The sequence below is a fragment of the Callithrix jacchus genome, chromosome 7 (assembly GCF_049354715.1).
Source record: "Callithrix jacchus isolate 240 chromosome 7, calJac240_pri, whole genome shotgun sequence".
Lineage (NCBI taxonomy): Eukaryota > Metazoa > Chordata > Mammalia > Primates > Cebidae > Callithrix > Callithrix jacchus.
This window is the reverse complement of record NC_133508.1, coordinates 39201721-39218738: the sequence shown is the minus strand read 5'-3', so window position 1 is coordinate 39218738 and position 17018 is coordinate 39201721. Positions and strand designations below refer to the sequence as shown.

General features: G+C 54.8%; 1 long non-coding RNA gene across 1 annotated transcript; it reads left to right on the top strand.

Moving 5' to 3' along the window:
* The first annotated feature begins 275 nt into the window (after nt 1-275).
* On the top strand, nt 276-2123 carry LOC144576906 (uncharacterized). Its single transcript, XR_013519707.1, has 2 exons — nt 276-423; nt 1974-2123. It is a non-coding gene; the product is annotated as an uncharacterized LOC144576906 (long non-coding RNA).
* The last annotated feature ends 14895 nt before the right edge of the window (nt 2124-17018 follow it).

Sequence of the window (17018 nt, the reverse complement as noted above, 5' to 3'; positions counted from 1 at the left end):
TTGTAAGTCGACTTTGGTGGCGCAGGGCGTCCCGCCCTCCCAGGGCGGAGGTCCGCAGGTGGCCGGGGGCGTCGGGCGGGCTGGGGGCGACCCCTGCAGCCCCTCCGCGCCCTCCCTGACCTCCGCCCTCTGCAGCCCCCCCGCGTCCCTGCGGCCCCTCTTCGCCCCTCTCCTTTCTGACCCGCTGCAGTCCCTCCGCGCAGACCCCCTCTGCCCCTACGTTGGCTTTGCCTCGCTCTGCGGTGCGTTTCTGAGGGGTCCCCGGAGGCTCAGGCGGGAAGGTGACCGTCCCTGAGTGTCCAGAATGTGTCCCGGCGCTGGAAGGCGGTCGCGCAGCATCGCCAGGCGTTACTTTTTCAGCGGTCCCTTTCCCGACTCCCAGTCCCCGGACCCTGGAAGGCGGAGGCTGCGGTCCTGAGCTGAGTTGAGCCCTAACCCTTAGCCCTGAAGCCTCCCGCTGGGTTCTCCTGCTCGTGCGGAGCGGCCCGGGCTCTGTGCTGGGGAGGGTTGGGGGCCGAGCTGGGGTGCGGACACCAGGTACCCGGGCCAAGGACGTGGCTCCCGAGGGCGTCGGGCCCTCCCGCAGCCTACCCTTTCCGGGGAAGGGAGGTTCCACTCTCCAGTGGGTTAGGCCTGGGGGCTCCTCACTGGCCCTGAGCACGTGCCGTTGGCGACCACCGAGTTACCAGGTAGCGCCGGGCATCCCCCTCAACCACCGCTGCCGTCGCCATCCTGGGTCCTGTGCTCCCCGGGGGGCCGAGGCAGAGGATCTCCCTCAAGCCCCGCCCAGGGCCATTTCCCATCAGTGCTGAGTTCACCGGGGCCCACCGGAGGCGAGGGAGCCGTCCCACCAGCATGGGGCCTCGAAGGCTCCAATCATGCCTCCAGCAGGAGCCCCCTGGACCCTCCAGGACAGAGCCCCGCGGCACACCTCGCAGGAGCCTCCCAGGCCACCCTGCCCTCCCCCCAAGCTCCCAAGGACCGGCCAGTGACCCTGAGCCGGAGTAACATTGGGGTCCCAGCACCCCCCCCCCCCGCCAGGCCCCTATGCTTACCTGGGTCTCAGTAACCTTGGGCTGGGACCTGCACCCTTGGTCCCACCAGCAGTCCTGCCCCGGGAGTCCTGCTCCCAGGGGAACCTCAAAGTAGCCCTTCTCCTTTGGAGCCTGGGTACCAGCTCTGTGAGGGAGGCTGGGAATGGGGGAGGGGAGCTGCTCAGAGCAGGCGTCAGTGCAGAAGGGAAGGGAGGACCTCGGAGGTGAAGCTGGGAGTGTGGAGGGAGCCTGGCGCTGGAGAGGCACCCTGCAACGTCACCCAGGTTGTGGGTCCTAAAAGGCAGCACAGCCTCCACCAGACCCCAGCGTCGAACGCCCTCCACCCGCTCCACCCCCGCTGTGGCTAACGGGCCTGTAGCTCTCCAGGGGCCACTCAGGTTCTGTGGGAATCACAGTCCTTGGGCAAGCCCGTGGCAGTCCGGGTCCCTTTGTACTCAGCATCCTGCCCCCAGCTTTCCCTGACTTTCCTCCTAACTCGTGATCCATCCCAACTGCCGTAGACTCGGTGTCTCTCATATCATCTGGGCCCAGCTGGATGGGGCTCCAGAGGGCGAGAGCCAGTCTGTCCTGATGCGCTGTCCTCGGCACTTGCCCAAAACAGGGAAATGAACCCACAGGGACCTAATCCAACGATTTGAATGACAGAACTGGGAGGATTGGGCTAGACCAGGGAGGCCTCGGGAAGCACAGCCTGAGGGGCCAGGCTAGGTGGGCAGTATGGGCCCCCCTAGGATTCCCATTTCTCAGAGTCGCCCCTGCCCCCCTGCCGGCCTCCAGGAGCCAGCCTCTGCCCACACCCAGGAGGGACGCCTGCCAGAACCTGCTTCCTGGGGCCCCAGCTGTGGGCTGCCCCCTCTCACTTGGGGTCCTTCCTGCCTTCTCCACCCTCCAGACATTTCCTGCCCCTCCCCGCCTTAGGTGGAGGCCACTGTGCAGCTGGGCTCTGGGCCGGTCCCGCATCCTCTCGATGGAGGAGTGTGGCTGATGGTCACCAGTCACTTGCAGTTCATCTCCTGCTGCCTCCCTGATGAGGACCGAGAGTCAATAAATGTTTGCTGAACTCCTGCACCTCTGTGGGGTCTGGGCTTGTCATCAGGGAACTGGGCGACACAAGAGCAGACCACGGGCTTTCAAAATCTGGAGAACAAATCAGTCCCGTGGTGAGAGATGGCCAGGCTGGGCCCATTAACTCCAAGCATGGAAATTAGGGATGGGGGTGGGGCTGGGGCCTGGGGCTGCCTGGAGCCATGGCTTGTGAGAGGTGAGGCCGAAGCTCCTCCCCCCCCAGGCCCCTGTGTTCACCTGGTCCCAGCCCCCCCACCAGGCCCCTGTGTTCACCTGGGTCCCAGCCCCGCCCATGCCCCTGTGCTCACCTGGGTCCCAGCCACCTCTCCTCTGGCTCCCCTGGCTCCAGGACTGTCTCGTCACCCAGGCCTGGCTGCTGCCCCAGTGTGCCCTGGAGCCCCAGGGCTGTACCCACATAGGATGCAGCCAGGGCAAGGGCCCTGAGGCCTGGGGTGGCAGCCTCCCCAGTGGCCCACGGGCCCCTCATGGCATTCACACCTCAGTGTCCTGAGAGTGGCCTGTGGGGTAAATAGGACCCTGCTGAGGTGATGGGCTCAGAGTGAGACCCTGTCTCAGAAAAAAGAAAAATCAGTCGACAGTGAATGTGGTGAAGGCTTATTCTTCTGGACTCTCAATTATATTCTATTAATAAATATGTCTATCCTTGTTCTGTTATCAGTCACACTGTCTTCTTGGTCACTGCAGATTCGTAGTATTCATTGTTGTTGTTTAGTTGGGTTTTGTTTTGTTTTTTTGAGACAGTCTCTGTCACCCAAGCTGAAGTGCAGTTGCGTTATTTTGGCTCACTGCAACCTCCGTCTCCTAGGTCAGCCTCCTGGGCGGCTGGGAACTACAGGTGTCTGCACCACGCCCAGCTCATTTTTGTATTTTTAGTGGAGAAGGGGTTTTGCCATATTGGCCAGGCTCAGGCATTTCTTTTCTTTTCTTTTCTTTTTTTTCTTTTGAGACTGAGTCTCACTCTGTCTCCCAGGCTGGAGTGCAGTGGCATGATCTGGGCTAACTGCAACCTCTACCTCCTGGGTTCAAACGATTCTCGTGCCTCAGCCTCCCGAGTAGCCAGGATTACAGGCACCCCCCATCATGCCCAGATAATTTTTGTATTTTTAGTAGAGATGGAGTTTCGCCGTGTTGGCCAGGCTGGTCTTGAACTCCTGACCTCAAGTGATCCACCCGCCTCAGCCTCCCAAAGTGCTGGGATTACAGGCATGAGCCACCACCCCGGCCCAGTCGCAGGCATTTCTTTATAACAATGCGAGAACAGAGTCTCAGCCTGTGAGTTCAGGATGGGGCCTGTAGAGGGGAGGCCGTGGGGAGAGGAAGGTGGTGGCGTCTGGGCCGTTGGGCTCATTCTGACCTGGACAGGGCACTGGATTTTTCTGTTGCTTTATTTTTATTTCATTTTTGAGATGGAGTCTTGCTCTTGCCCAGGCTGGACTGCAGTACTGTGACGGTGCAATTCTTAAGGATGATTCTTTTCTCTGTTGAATTGTCTTGGCACCCGTGTTGAAAATCAGTTGACCGTAGGATGGGCCTGGTGGCTCATGCCTGTAATCCCAGCACTTTGGGAGGCTGAGGCGGGTAGATCACTTGAGGTCAGCAGTTAGAGACCAGCCTGGCCACCATGGTGAGACCCCGTCTCTACTAAAAATATAAAAATTAGCCAGACATGGCAGCGGGTACCTGTAATCCCAGCTACCCAGGAGGCTGAGGCGGGAGAACCACTTGAACCCAGGAGGCAGAAGCTGCAGGGAGCAAGGTCACACCATTGTACTCCAGCCTGGGTGACAGAAAAGTGGCTTCAGTGGGTTGTGGATCTGCAGGCTGCACAGGTGGCATGGGGCTGGCACCTGCTCAGCTTCTCGGGGAGGCCCCAGGAAGCTCCCAGTCCGGGCAGGAGAACGGGGAGCAGGCAGGTCTCATGACCAGAGCAAGAGCGAGAGACGAGAGATGGAGGGGTGGGGGAGGGGAGGGGCGGGGTGGGAGAGAGGGTGGAGGTGGGGCAGGGATGCGGCACCACCCACTTTTAAAGACCAGATCTGGTGAGACCTCACCATCTCAAGGACTGTTGCTAAACCCTTCATGCGAAATTCGACCCCACGATCCATACCACCTCCCACCAGGCCCCACCTCCAACACCGGGGATTACAGTTCAACATGAGATTTGGGTGGGGACACAGATCCAGACTGTATCACTGACCATGGCTTGTGCCAAATACACGAGGTGGCAGGGCTGGCTGCACACCAGCATGGGACGCTGCAGCTTCTGATCCCCCGAAGCATGTCCTCTTAAGCCCCAGTGGCACCCTCGGTCTTGGCCTTCCCAGCCCCACTCGGAAGCTCTGCTGGTTTTGGCCAGACTTCCTCCCTCACACGCACCAGGAGGCGGGGCGAGCTGTGACTGCAGACTCCTGGGGCAGGACATACCTGGTGTGTGCCTATGCACTCTCAGTTTCTCCAATTTGCCTTTAAGAAAAGAGGAAGCTGGCCGGGCATGGTGGCTCACGCCTATAATTCCAGCACTTTGGGAGGCTGAGGCGGGTGGATCACGAGGTCAAGAGATCGAGATCATCCTGGTCAATGAGGTAAAACCCCGTCTCTACTAAAAACACAAAAATTAGCTGGGCATGGTGGCGCGTGCCTGTAATCCCAGCTACTCGGGAAGCTGGGCAGGAGAATTGCTTGAACCCAGGAGGCGGAGGTTGCGGTGAGCCGAGATCGTGCCATTGCACTCCAGTCTGGGTAACAACAGCGAAACTCTGTCTCAAAAAAAAAAAAAAAAAAAGGAAAAGAGGAAGCTGGTTGGATGCAGTGGCTCACGTCTGTAATTTCAGCACTTTGGGAGGACAAGGTGGGCGGATAACCTGAGGTTGGGAGTTTGAGACCAGCCTGGCCAACATGGAGAAACCCCATCTTTACCAAAAATACAAAAGTAGCTGGGTTTGGTGCCTCATGCCTGTAATTCCAGCTACTCAGGAGGCTGAGGCAGGAGAATTGCTTGAACCTGGCAGGCAGAGGTTGCAGTGAGCCAAGATTGCATCATTGCCCTCCAGCCTGGGTGACAGAGCAAGACTCCAAAGAGAGAGAGAGAGAGGAAAGAAAGAAAGAAAGGAGGGAGGGAGGGAAGGAAGGAGAGAAAGAAGGGGGGGAGAGAAAGAAAGGAAAGAAGGAAGGAAAGAGAAAAGAAAACAGGAAGCTCCATTAACATGTCCCCAGGAAGCTGGTTTGCTGGGGAAGGGGTGAGAGCAGCGCTGCGGGGTGGGGGTGGGGGTTTGGGGGGGCTGGAGGAGGTGGGGGGATGCTGGAGGAGGTGGGGGGCTGGAGGAGGTGGGGGGATGCTGGAGGAGGTGGGGGGCTGGAGGAGGTGGGGGATGCTGCAGGAGGTGGGATGCTGGAGGAGGTGGGGGGCTGGAGGAAGTGGGGGGCTGGAGGAGGTGGGGGATGCTGGAGGAGGTGGAGGGGCTGGAGGAGGTGGGGGGATGTTGGAGGAGGTGGAGGGATGCTGGAGGAGGTGGGGGGATGCTGGAGGAGGTGGGGGGCTGGGGGAGGTGGGGGGCTGGAGGAGGTGGGGGATGCTGGAGGAGGTGGAGGGGCTGGAGGAGGTGGGGGGATGCTGGAGGAGGTGGGGGTATGCTGGAGGATCTACCGCACAGGCTGCCAGACTTTGGCCAGACTTCTGACCAAACCAGGGGCTGAATGTTATCAAGCAGGTTGCAGGCAGAAGGTCGTCACCTGCTTCACAGAAATCTTTGGGGCAAATGCCATCCCCATACGGGAGCAGAGATGAAAGCATGAAGTAGGCCGGGCGCGGTGGCTCACAACTGTAATCCTAGCACTTTGGGAGGCTGAGGCGGGTGGATCACGAGGTCAAGAGATCGAGACCATCCTGGTCAACATAGTGAAACCCCGTCTCTACTAAAAATACAAAAAATTAGCTTGGCATGGTGGCGCGTGCCTGTAATCCCAGCTACTCAGGAGGCTGAGGCAGGAGAATTGCCTGAACCCAGGAGGTGGAGGTTGCGGTAAGCCGAGATCGCGCCATTGCACTCCAGCCTGGGCAACAAGAGCAAAACTCCGTCTCAAAAAAAAAAAAAAAAAAAAAACCCAGTGGAGAGGGAACTTCTAGAGATGAAAATTTCAAGGTCTGATTCGAGAGATGCATTGGGTGGCAGTACTGACAGTTTAGACACCAGGAAGGAAAACAGTAGCAAACTTGAAACTGTAACCATAAAAACTCTTTAACGTAAAACAGATTTTAGAAAACAGAAAAATAGAATAGTGAGCTGTGAGACACCTTTGCGTGGCCTAATATCCATGTAGTGGGGTCAGTGGCAGCAGATGGGAAGAAGGAAAAACAGCTGAAGAAATAATGACGCATTTTCCAAGCTTGGTGGGAACCGTAAACCCGCAGGTGCCAGGAGCCTGGCAGCACCCAAGCACGAGAACCTTGCAGGACTCCCGGGAATGTTGAAATACCCCACGAAGCAACAGTGCCACTCCTGCCACATACTTTTGACGTTCTAGGATGTTCTTGCTTGAGGAATTAGGAATGAAAACGAAACAAAAGCATCCAGGACCGGGCACAGTGGCTCACACCGTGGTCCCAGCACTTTGGGAGGCTGAGGCGGGTAGATCACTTGAGGTCAGCAGTTAGAGACCAGCCTGGCCACCATGGTGAGACCCCGTCTCTACTAAAAATATAAAAATTAGCCAGACATGGCAGCGGGTACCTGTAATCCCAGCTACCCAGGAGGCTGAGGCGGGAGAACCACTTGAACCCAGGAGGCAGAAGCTGCAGGGAGCAAGGTCACACCATTGTACTCCAGCCTGGGTGACAGAAAAGTGGCTTCAGTGGGTTGTGGATCTGCAGGCTGCACAGGTGGCATGGGGCTGGCACCTGCTCAGCTTCTCGGGGAGGCCCCAGGAAGCTCCCAGTCCGGGCAGGAGAACGGGGAGCAGGCAGGTCTCATGACCAGAGCAAGAGCGAGAGACGAGAGATGGAGGGGTGGGGGAGGGGAGGGGCGGGGTGGGAGAGAGGGTGGAGGTGGGGCAGGGATGCGGCACCACCCACTTTTAAAGACCAGATCTGGTGAGACCTCACCATCTCAAGGACTGTTGCTAAACCCTTCATGCGAAATTCGACCCCACGATCCATACCACCTCCCACCAGGCCCCACCTCCAACACCGGGGATTACAGTTCAACATGAGATTTGGGTGGGGACACAGATCCAGACTGTATCACTGACCATGGCTTGTGCCAAATACACGAGGTGGCAGGGCTGGCTGCACACCAGCATGGGACGCTGCAGCTTCTGATCCCCCGAAGCATGTCCTCTTAAGCCCCAGTGGCACCCTCGGTCTTGGCCTTCCCAGCCCCACTCGGAAGCTCTGCTGGTTTTGGCCAGACTTCCTCCCTCACACGCACCAGGAGGCGGGGCGAGCTGTGACTGCAGACTCCTGGGGCAGGACATACCTGGTGTGTGCCTATGCACTCTCAGTTTCTCCAATTTGCCTTTAAGAAAAGAGGAAGCTGGCCGGGCATGGTGGCTCACGCCTATAATTCCAGCACTTTGGGAGGCTGAGGCGGGTGGATCACGAGGTCAAGAGATCGAGATCATCCTGGTCAATGAGGTAAAACCCCGTCTCTACTAAAAACACAAAAATTAGCTGGGCATGGTGGCGCGTGCCTGTAATCCCAGCTACTCGGGAAGCTGGGCAGGAGAATTGCTTGAACCCAGGAGGCGGAGGTTGCGGTGAGCCGAGATCGTGCCATTGCACTCCAGTCTGGGTAACAACAGCGAAACTCTGTCTCAAAAAAAAAAAAAAAAAAAAGGAAAAGAGGAAGCTGGTTGGATGCAGTGGCTCACGTCTGTAATTTCAGCACTTTGGGAGGACAAGGTGGGCGGATAACCTGAGGTTGGGAGTTTGAGACCAGCCTGGCCAACATGGAGAAACCCCATCTTTACCAAAAATACAAAAGTAGCTGGGTTTGGTGCCTCATGCCTGTAATTCCAGCTACTCAGGAGGCTGAGGCAGGAGAATTGCTTGAACCTGGCAGGCAGAGGTTGCAGTGAGCCAAGATTGCATCATTGCCCTCCAGCCTGGGTGACAGAGCAAGACTCCAAAGAGAGAGAGAGAGAGGAAAGAAAGAAAGAAAGGAGGGAGGGAGGGAAGGAAGGAGAGAAAGAAGGGGGGGAGAGAAAGAAAGGAAAGAAGGAAGGAAAGAGAAAAGAAAACAGGAAGCTCCATTAACATGTCCCCAGGAAGCTGGTTTGCTGGGGAAGGGGTGAGAGCAGCGCTGCGGGGTGGGGGTGGGGGTTTGGGGGGGCTGGAGGAGGTGGGGGGATGCTGGAGGAGGTGGGGGGCTGGAGGAGGTGGGGGGATGCTGGAGGAGGTGGGGGGCTGGAGGAGGTGGGGGATGCTGCAGGAGGTGGGATGCTGGAGGAGGTGGGGGGCTGGAGGAAGTGGGGGGCTGGAGGAGGTGGGGGATGCTGGAGGAGGTGGAGGGGCTGGAGGAGGTGGGGGGATGTTGGAGGAGGTGGAGGGATGCTGGAGGAGGTGGGGGGATGCTGGAGGAGGTGGGGGGCTGGGGGAGGTGGGGGGCTGGAGGAGGTGGGGGATGCTGGAGGAGGTGGAGGGGCTGGAGGAGGTGGGGGGATGCTGGAGGAGGTGGGGGTATGCTGGAGGATCTACCGCACAGGCTGCCAGACTTTGGCCAGACTTCTGACCAAACCAGGGGCTGAATGTTATCAAGCAGGTTGCAGGCAGAAGGTCGTCACCTGCTTCACAGAAATCTTTGGGGCAAATGCCATCCCCATACGGGAGCAGAGATGAAAGCATGAAGTAGGCCGGGCGCGGTGGCTCACAACTGTAATCCTAGCACTTTGGGAGGCTGAGGCGGGTGGATCACGAGGTCAAGAGATCGAGACCATCCTGGTCAACATAGTGAAACCCCGTCTCTACTAAAAATACAAAAAATTAGCTTGGCATGGTGGCGCGTGCCTGTAATCCCAGCTACTCAGGAGGCTGAGGCAGGAGAATTGCCTGAACCCAGGAGGTGGAGGTTGCGGTAAGCCGAGATCGCGCCATTGCACTCCAGCCTGGGCAACAAGAGCAAAACTCCGTCTCAAAAAAAAAAAAAAAAAAAAAACCCAGTGGAGAGGGAACTTCTAGAGATGAAAATTTCAAGGTCTGATTCGAGAGATGCATTGGGTGGCAGTACTGACAGTTTAGACACCAGGAAGGAAAACAGTAGCAAACTTGAAACTGTAACCATAAAAACTCTTTAACGTAAAACAGATTTTAGAAAACAGAAAAATAGAATAGTGAGCTGTGAGACACCTTTGCGTGGCCTAATATCCATGTAGTGGGGTCAGTGGCAGCAGATGGGAAGAAGGAAAAACAGCTGAAGAAATAATGACGCATTTTCCAAGCTTGGTGGGAACCGTAAACCCGCAGGTGCCAGGAGCCTGGCAGCACCCAAGCACGAGAACCTTGCAGGACTCCCGGGAATGTTGAAATACCCCACGAAGCAACAGTGCCACTCCTGCCACATACTTTTGACGTTCTAGGATGTTCTTGCTTGAGGAATTAGGAATGAAAACGAAACAAAAGCATCCAGGACCGGGCACAGTGGCTCACACCGTGGTCCCAGCACTTTGGGAGGCCAAGGTGGGAGGATCGCTTGAGCCCAGGAGTTCAAGACAAGCCTGAGCAACATACTGAGACCCTGTCTCTACCAAAAAAAAGGGGAAAATGCCAAAACTAGCTGGGCCTTGTGGTATGCACCTGCAGTCCCAGTTACTCTGGAGACGGAGGTGGAACGATTGCTTGGGTCCAGGAGGTGGAGGTTGCAGTGAGCGGAGATCACACCACTGCACTCCAGCCTGGGTGACAGAGCGATAAAAAGGAAGATGGGAAGCCCTTTTCAGATGACATGAACCCTTATTCAGAAAGCCCTAAGGAAGCCATTTAAAATATACAGAGAGCCCTAAGGAAGCCATTTAAAAAATTATTAGAGCTGATAGAGCAAGGGTTAGAGTTCTTGACAAGATCAATATTTCAAAAATCAATTGTATTTCTTCACACTGGCAATGAACAATATAAAAATGATTTTTTTTTTTGAGACAGAGTCTCAGGAGTGCAGTGGCAAGATCTCGGTTCACTGCAGCTTCCGCATCCTGGGTTCAAGCGATCCTCTGGCCTCAGCCTCAGCCTCCCGAATATCTGGATGACAGGCACGCACCACGACACCTGGCTCATTCTTGTATTTTTAGTAGAGACAGGGTTTTACCATGTTGGCCAGGCTGGTCTCAAACTCCTGACCTCAAGTGATCCTCCAGCTTTGGCCTCCCAAAGTGCTGGGATTATAGGTGTGAGCCACCGTGCCTGGCCTATAGTCAACTGATTTTCAACACGGGTGCCAAGACAATTCAATGGAGGAAAGAATTGTCTTTAACAAACGGTGCTGGGACACCTGAACATCCACATGTGTGTGCAGGAAGCTGCCCACCTTATTCACATCACACACATGGTGAACTCAAAATGGATGACAGGCCGAGGCCAGCGAATCACCTGAGGTCAGGAGTTCAAGACCAGCCTGGCCAACATGGTGAAACCCCATCTCTACTAAAAAATACAGAAATTAGCAGGGTGTGGTAGTGGGTGCCTGTAGTCTCAGCTACTCAGGAGGCTGAGGTAGGAGAATCACTTGAACTCAGGAGGCTGAGGTTGCAGTGAGCCAAGATCGAGATCATGCCATTGCATGCCAGCCTGGGTGACAGAGCAAGACTTCATCTCAAAAAAAAAAAAAAACAGAAAGAAAAAAAAAAAAGACAAGACAAACCACAGACTTTGAGAAAATAAATCACATATCTGATGAAAGACTTACATGCAGAATATATAAAGAATTCTGGGCCAGGCACAGGGGCTCACACCTGTAATCCCAGCACTTTGGGAGGCCAAGGTGGGCCGATTACTGAGGTCAGGAGTTCGAGACCAGCCTGGCTAACATGGCGAAACCCCTTTTCTACTAAAAATACAAAAAATTAGCTAGGCATGGTGGTGTGTGCCTGTAGTCCCAGCTACTTGGGAAGCTGAGGCAGAAGAATGGCTTGACTCCGGGAGGCAGAGGTTGCAGTGAGCCCTGATCACGCCACTGTACTCCAGCCTGGGTGACAAATCGAGACTCTGTCTCAAAAAAAAGAAAAAGAAAAAGAAAAAAAGCAAACCACAGGCTGAGAGAAAACAAGAGCGAAACTTGGGGTCTTGGGCAACAAGAACAAAACTCCATCTCAAAAAAAAGAAAAAAGAATTCAGAAAACTCGAAAATAAGAAAGCAATCTAATTTTTCTTTCTTTTTTTCTTCCTTTCTTTTTGAATTCTTTTCTTGTTGCACACAAAAGGATTTGGTTCCAATGCATTAATTTTTATTTTTATGTTTAATTAAATTTTTTGTAGAGACAGGGTTTTGCCGTGTTGCCCTGATACATCTCAAACTTCTGGCCTTGAGAAGTCCGCCTGCCTCAGCCTCCCAAAGTGCTGGGATTACAGGTATGAGCCACCGCACCAGGCCACACCCTAATTTTTAAAGTGGACAAGACAGGCTAGGCCTGTAATCCCAGGGTTTCGGGAGGCTGAGGCCGGCAGATCACTTGAGGTTAGGTGTTTTAAGATCAGCCTGGCCAACGCGGTGAAACCCTGTCCCTACTAAAAAAACAAAAATTAGCCGGGTGTGGTGTCAGGCATCTGTACTCCCAGCTACTCAGGAGGCTGAGGCAGGAGAATAGCTTGAACCTATGGGGGGGAGGCTGCAGTGAGCCGGGACCTCACCGCTTCACTCCAGCCTGGGCTACAGGGCAAGACTCCATCTAGAATAAAATAAAATAAAATGGACAACATATTTGATCAGTCTTTTCACCAAAGAACATACCTGAACAAGTGCGCACACGAGAAGATGCCCAGTGTTACTCATCAGCAGGGAAATGCCCATTGAAGCCACATAGCGAGACAGTGCTGAGCGCCTCCTGGCACGACTGAATTACAAAGCCTGCCCGTTTGGGTGCCGGTGAGAACACGGAGGCTGGAACGTCCAGCGGGAATAAAACATGTACAACCACACCGGAAGGCAGCTTGGCAGCTTCTCGAGAAGTTAAACATATACCTACCATTTGACCTAGCCACTCCAGCTCTGAGTCCTTACCCAAGAGAGGTGAGACCATGTGTCCCTGCTGTGAACCCTCAGTATCTGAGACAGATCTCAGTCATTTAGAAAGTCTGTTTTGCCAAGGTGAAGGATGTGCCTGTCACAGCCTCAGGAGGTCCGACGACCTGTGCCCAAGGTGGTCAGGGCATGGCTTGGTTTTTTACATTTTAGGGAAACACGAGAGTTTAACAATGTGTGTAAGACATGCGTTGGCTCGGTCCTGAAAGGCCAGACAGTTTGAAGCGGGGAGGGGCTTCCAGGTTGTAGGCAGATAAAGGGTTGCATTCTTTTTTTTAATTAATTAACTTTTTTTTGAGGTGGATTTTGCTCTTGTTGCCCAGACTGGAGTGCAGTGGCATAATCTTGGCTCACTGCAACCTCTGCCTCCTGGGTTCAAGTGATTCTCTTGCCTCAGCCTCCGAAGTAGCTGGGATTACAGACATGCACCACCACACCCAGCTTATTTTTTGTATTTTGAGTAGAGACAGGTTTTCTCCATGTTGGTCAGGCTGGTCTCGAACTCTTGACGTCAGGTGATCCACCTGCCTCAGCCTCCCAAAGTGCTGGGATTGCAGGCGTGAGCCACTGAGTCTGGCAGGTTGCATTCTTCTGAGTTTCTGATTAGACTTTCCAAAGAAAGTAATCAGATGTTCATTTATCTCAGTGAGCAGATGCGTGACTTTGAATTCTGTCCATCCTTTGCGAGGAATTTTGTGGATAAATCATGAGGAAGATACGCGATTTTTTTTTTTTTTTTTTAGATCTTGGTAGCTGTGTTTTTTAGGGATAGGATGGGAGGCAGGTCAAGCAGTTGCCAGCTTGACTTTCCCCTTTGGCTTAGTGATTTGGGGGTCCCAAGATTCATTTTCCTTTCACAGCACAAACGCTTGTACACAAATGTCCATAGCAGTTTTACATGTGCTGGCCCCATCAGCAGAGGAGGAAGTTATAGTGTATCCAACAATGGAACACTTTTTATAAAAAACATCAACAATTGATATATGCCACAGTGTGGGGGACTCTAAGTCTGCTGTCACAGAGGACAGGCATGGTTGTACTCTTCTGTCTTATACAAAGAGGTGCACATTGCACGATTCTAGCCGATGCACCGTCTATGGTCACAGCAGATTCATGGTTGCCTGTGGGGGGAGGGGAAGAATTACAAGGAGCACAGGAACGTTTGGGAGTGGTGAAGACGTTAGCAGTGGCTCCCCGGGGGTATGCATGACAAAACCTAGCAAACCTACACTTTAAATACTTGAAGTGAGCCAGGTGTGGTAGCTCACGCCTGTAAGTCCAGCACTTTGGGAGGCAGGAGTTCGAGACTTGCCTGGCCAACATGGCAAAATCCCATCTCTACGAAAAATACAAACATTTTCCGGGCATGGTGGTGGGCACCTGTGGTCCCAGCTCCTCGGGAGGCTGAGGCAGGAGAGTCACTTGAACCCAGGAGGGGAAGGTTACAGTGAGACGAGATTGCACCACTGCACTCCAGCCTGGGCGACAGTGCGAAACTCCGTCTCAGAAAATAGATAAACAAATACTTAAAGTGTGTTATGTGCTAATTATACTTCGATAAAGCTATAAAAAATGAAAAGGAGGCCGGGCGTGGTGATGGTGCCTGTGGTCCCAGCTACTTGGAAGGCTGGGGCTGCAGGGTCACTTGAGCCTGGGAGGTGGAGGCTGCAGTGAGCTGGGATCGCACCATTGCACTCCAGTCTGGGCGACAAAGTGAAACCCCGTCAGAAAAAAAAAAGGAAGGAAGGAAAGAGAGAAAGACGGAAAGAAAGAGAAACAGAAAGAAAAAGAAAGCTAGAGGGCTGGGCACGGTGGCTCCCCAGCACTTTGGGGGACTGAGGCGGGTGGATCACGAGGTCAAGAGATCGAGACCATCCTTGTCAACATGGTGAAACCCTGTCTACTAAAAATACAAAAATTAGCTGGGCATGGTGGCATGCGCCTGTAATCCCAGCTACTCGGGAGGCTGAGGCAGGAGAGAGAATTGCTTGAACCCAGGAGGCGGAGGTTGCAGTGAGCCGAGATCGTGCCATTGCACTCTAGCCTGGGAAACAACAGTGAAACTCCGTCTCAAGAAAAAGAAAAGAAAAAAAAAAAAAAAAAAAAAGAAAAAAAGCTAGAAAAAGAAAGGAAGGAAGGAAAGAAAAAAAAGAAAGGTGAATGGTTTGGGGCTTAGCCCCGCATGCACAGTCGCTCGTGGAATCAGCTCCTGACTGTCTTAGGACAAGGGCTTTCACTTGGGCTACGTGGCTTCAGGAAAGGAAGCCCAGCAACCCCCAAGAAATGCCCTTCTCGCCGCTGCCCGCCGTGGAGGGGGCAGGACCTGGGGCCCCCTGACCAGGGCAGGGGTTATGGAGCCCGTCCACTGCTCAGTGGTGTCCTGGTGCCCTCTGGTGGCCTCTCGGAGCACAGCAGGCCGGGTCCCTCACCCCGCAGGCCCAGGTGTTGGTCTCTGCCTCCACCATAGAGCTGGGTTATCCTTCCTTCCTGGACTGAGCGGTGCTGTTGCCTGAAGTGCGGGGGGATCCTGCCTATTCCTCGTCCCACAGCTGCCTTCCCCCTGTGGCTCCCACCAGGAAGGTTCATGACGAGGCTGGGAGTGAAGACGAAGTCCCCGGCCAGCCCCAGGGACAGCGTGTCCTGCAAGGCCTCATGTAGGGCCCCTCCCTCCTCGACCTCCCGACACAGGCCCCTGGCTGCAGCCTGGCCGTTGGCCTCCCTGCCTCTCCTGTCCCAAGCCCCAAAGCCTTCTCATCTGGTGACGGTCACGTGGGGCCCGGATGCCACCTGCATGGCCACCCAGGATGTGGTGCTGGGTCGGCTGGGCGACCACAGGAAGACAGAGAGGAGTCCCATGCCCCAACGTCTGTCCACAAACGTCCATGCCAAGTGTGTGCAGATCTGGGCGTGAAAGGTGACACAATAAAGTTTTTTTTTTTTTTTTTGAGATGGAGTCTTTCTCTGTCGCCCAGGCTGGAGTACAATAGCATGATCTCTGCCCACCACAACCTCTGCCTCCTTGGTTCAAGCAATCCTCCTGCCTCAGACTCCAGAGTGTCTGGGATTATAGGCACACGCCACCATATCTGGCTAATTTTTTTTGTATTTTTAGTAGAGACGGGGTTTCACCGTGTTGGTTAAGCTGGTCTTGAACTCCTAACCTCATAATCTGCCCACCTCGGCCTCCTAAGATGCTGGGGTTACAGGCGTAAGCCACCATGCCCAGCCACAATGAAGTTTTTTTAAATGTGAAGGAGTATCAGGCCGGGTGTGGTGCCTCGCACCTGTAGTCCCAGCATTTTGGGCGGCCAAGGAGGGTGGATTACCTGAGGTCAGGAGTTTGAGACCAGCCTGGGACACATGGTGAAAACCCATCTCTACTAAAAACACAAAATTGGCTGGGCATGGTGACACATGCCTGTAACCTCAGCTACTCAGGAGGCTGAGGTAGGAGAGTTGCTTGAACCCAGGAGGTGGAGGTTGCAGTGAGCACAGATTTCACCATTGCATTCCAGCCTGGGCAACGAGAGCGAAATTCCATCTCAAACAAACAAAGGCACTATTAAGAGGGTGGAAAGTGGAGGCAAAGAGAAGAGTTCAATAAAGAGCTTGTCCAGAACATGCAACTCCAGGAACTGTGGGGCAGCAACTTCTCAAGTTGACCCCATGCATCCTAGAAACACGAGAGGGTCATCGAAAGGAATGTTCCAGGATAGTCGTGGCTGCACCACGTGTGAGAGCTGCAAACTGGACATGACCCACGTCACCACCCATGGGAAACTCAGGCAGCCACGTGGCATGTTCTCGTGGGACAGCCTCACCCGCAGCCCTCGTGGCAGCTGTCTCCAGAGCGCAACCTCGGCCGAGGACACCACTGCAGAAAGGTATGCAGGGTGTGAGTCCGCCTGTGAAGGCTCACGACAGGCTGGCCCTGGGGGTGAATGCCTTGTCCTGTGGGCTCGAGCCGGCTACTTCCTGAAGAGCATCGTGTGGGACCAGGCATGCACTTTTGCACACCTCGCCCTCACCACCACCCCTCACAGCACAGGCCCCAGCACCCTGGACTGTCAGGAGCTTCTGGTTCCAAGGCCCCCTCCTCAGAGAGGTCTCTGGCCACCCGTCTCCCTCCTTCTTTCTCAGGACATGTTATTGTCGGAGCTGAGCTCATCTCCCTGCTTGATGGGATGTTTATTGTGGCTCCCTTGCCCTGTTCTCCTGTCCCCGGCTTGGAACCTGCCTGGGGGTGGGCACTGTGAACCCCAAGGTCAGGACAGCCTGGAGGGTGCAGCTGAGCAGAGCCAGGGGTGAAGGTCCAGAGGGTCACTCGCCCTCACATGAGCCCTGAGGTCAGGACACAGAGGCCATCTCAGAAGCGGGCCAGAACATTCCAGGGCAGCAGGGAGGGCAGGTCTGAGGTTTCACTGCGGCGGCGGAAGCACAGCGTGGCCTTCAGCTTGGGAAGGACCCTGCAGTGCTGTTTGCTGGTCAGCGCCCTGCGGCTAGTGTCCGACCCCACTGCAGCCAGCCCCACACCAGGAAGCTGTTCTCACAGCCGTAGCTGGAGGGCCCTCAAATGCCATCTATTTGTGGCCTGGACCCTGAGGGCTGGCACGTGTCACATGTAACCACAGGGACATGGTATTTTTGGCACAGGGGG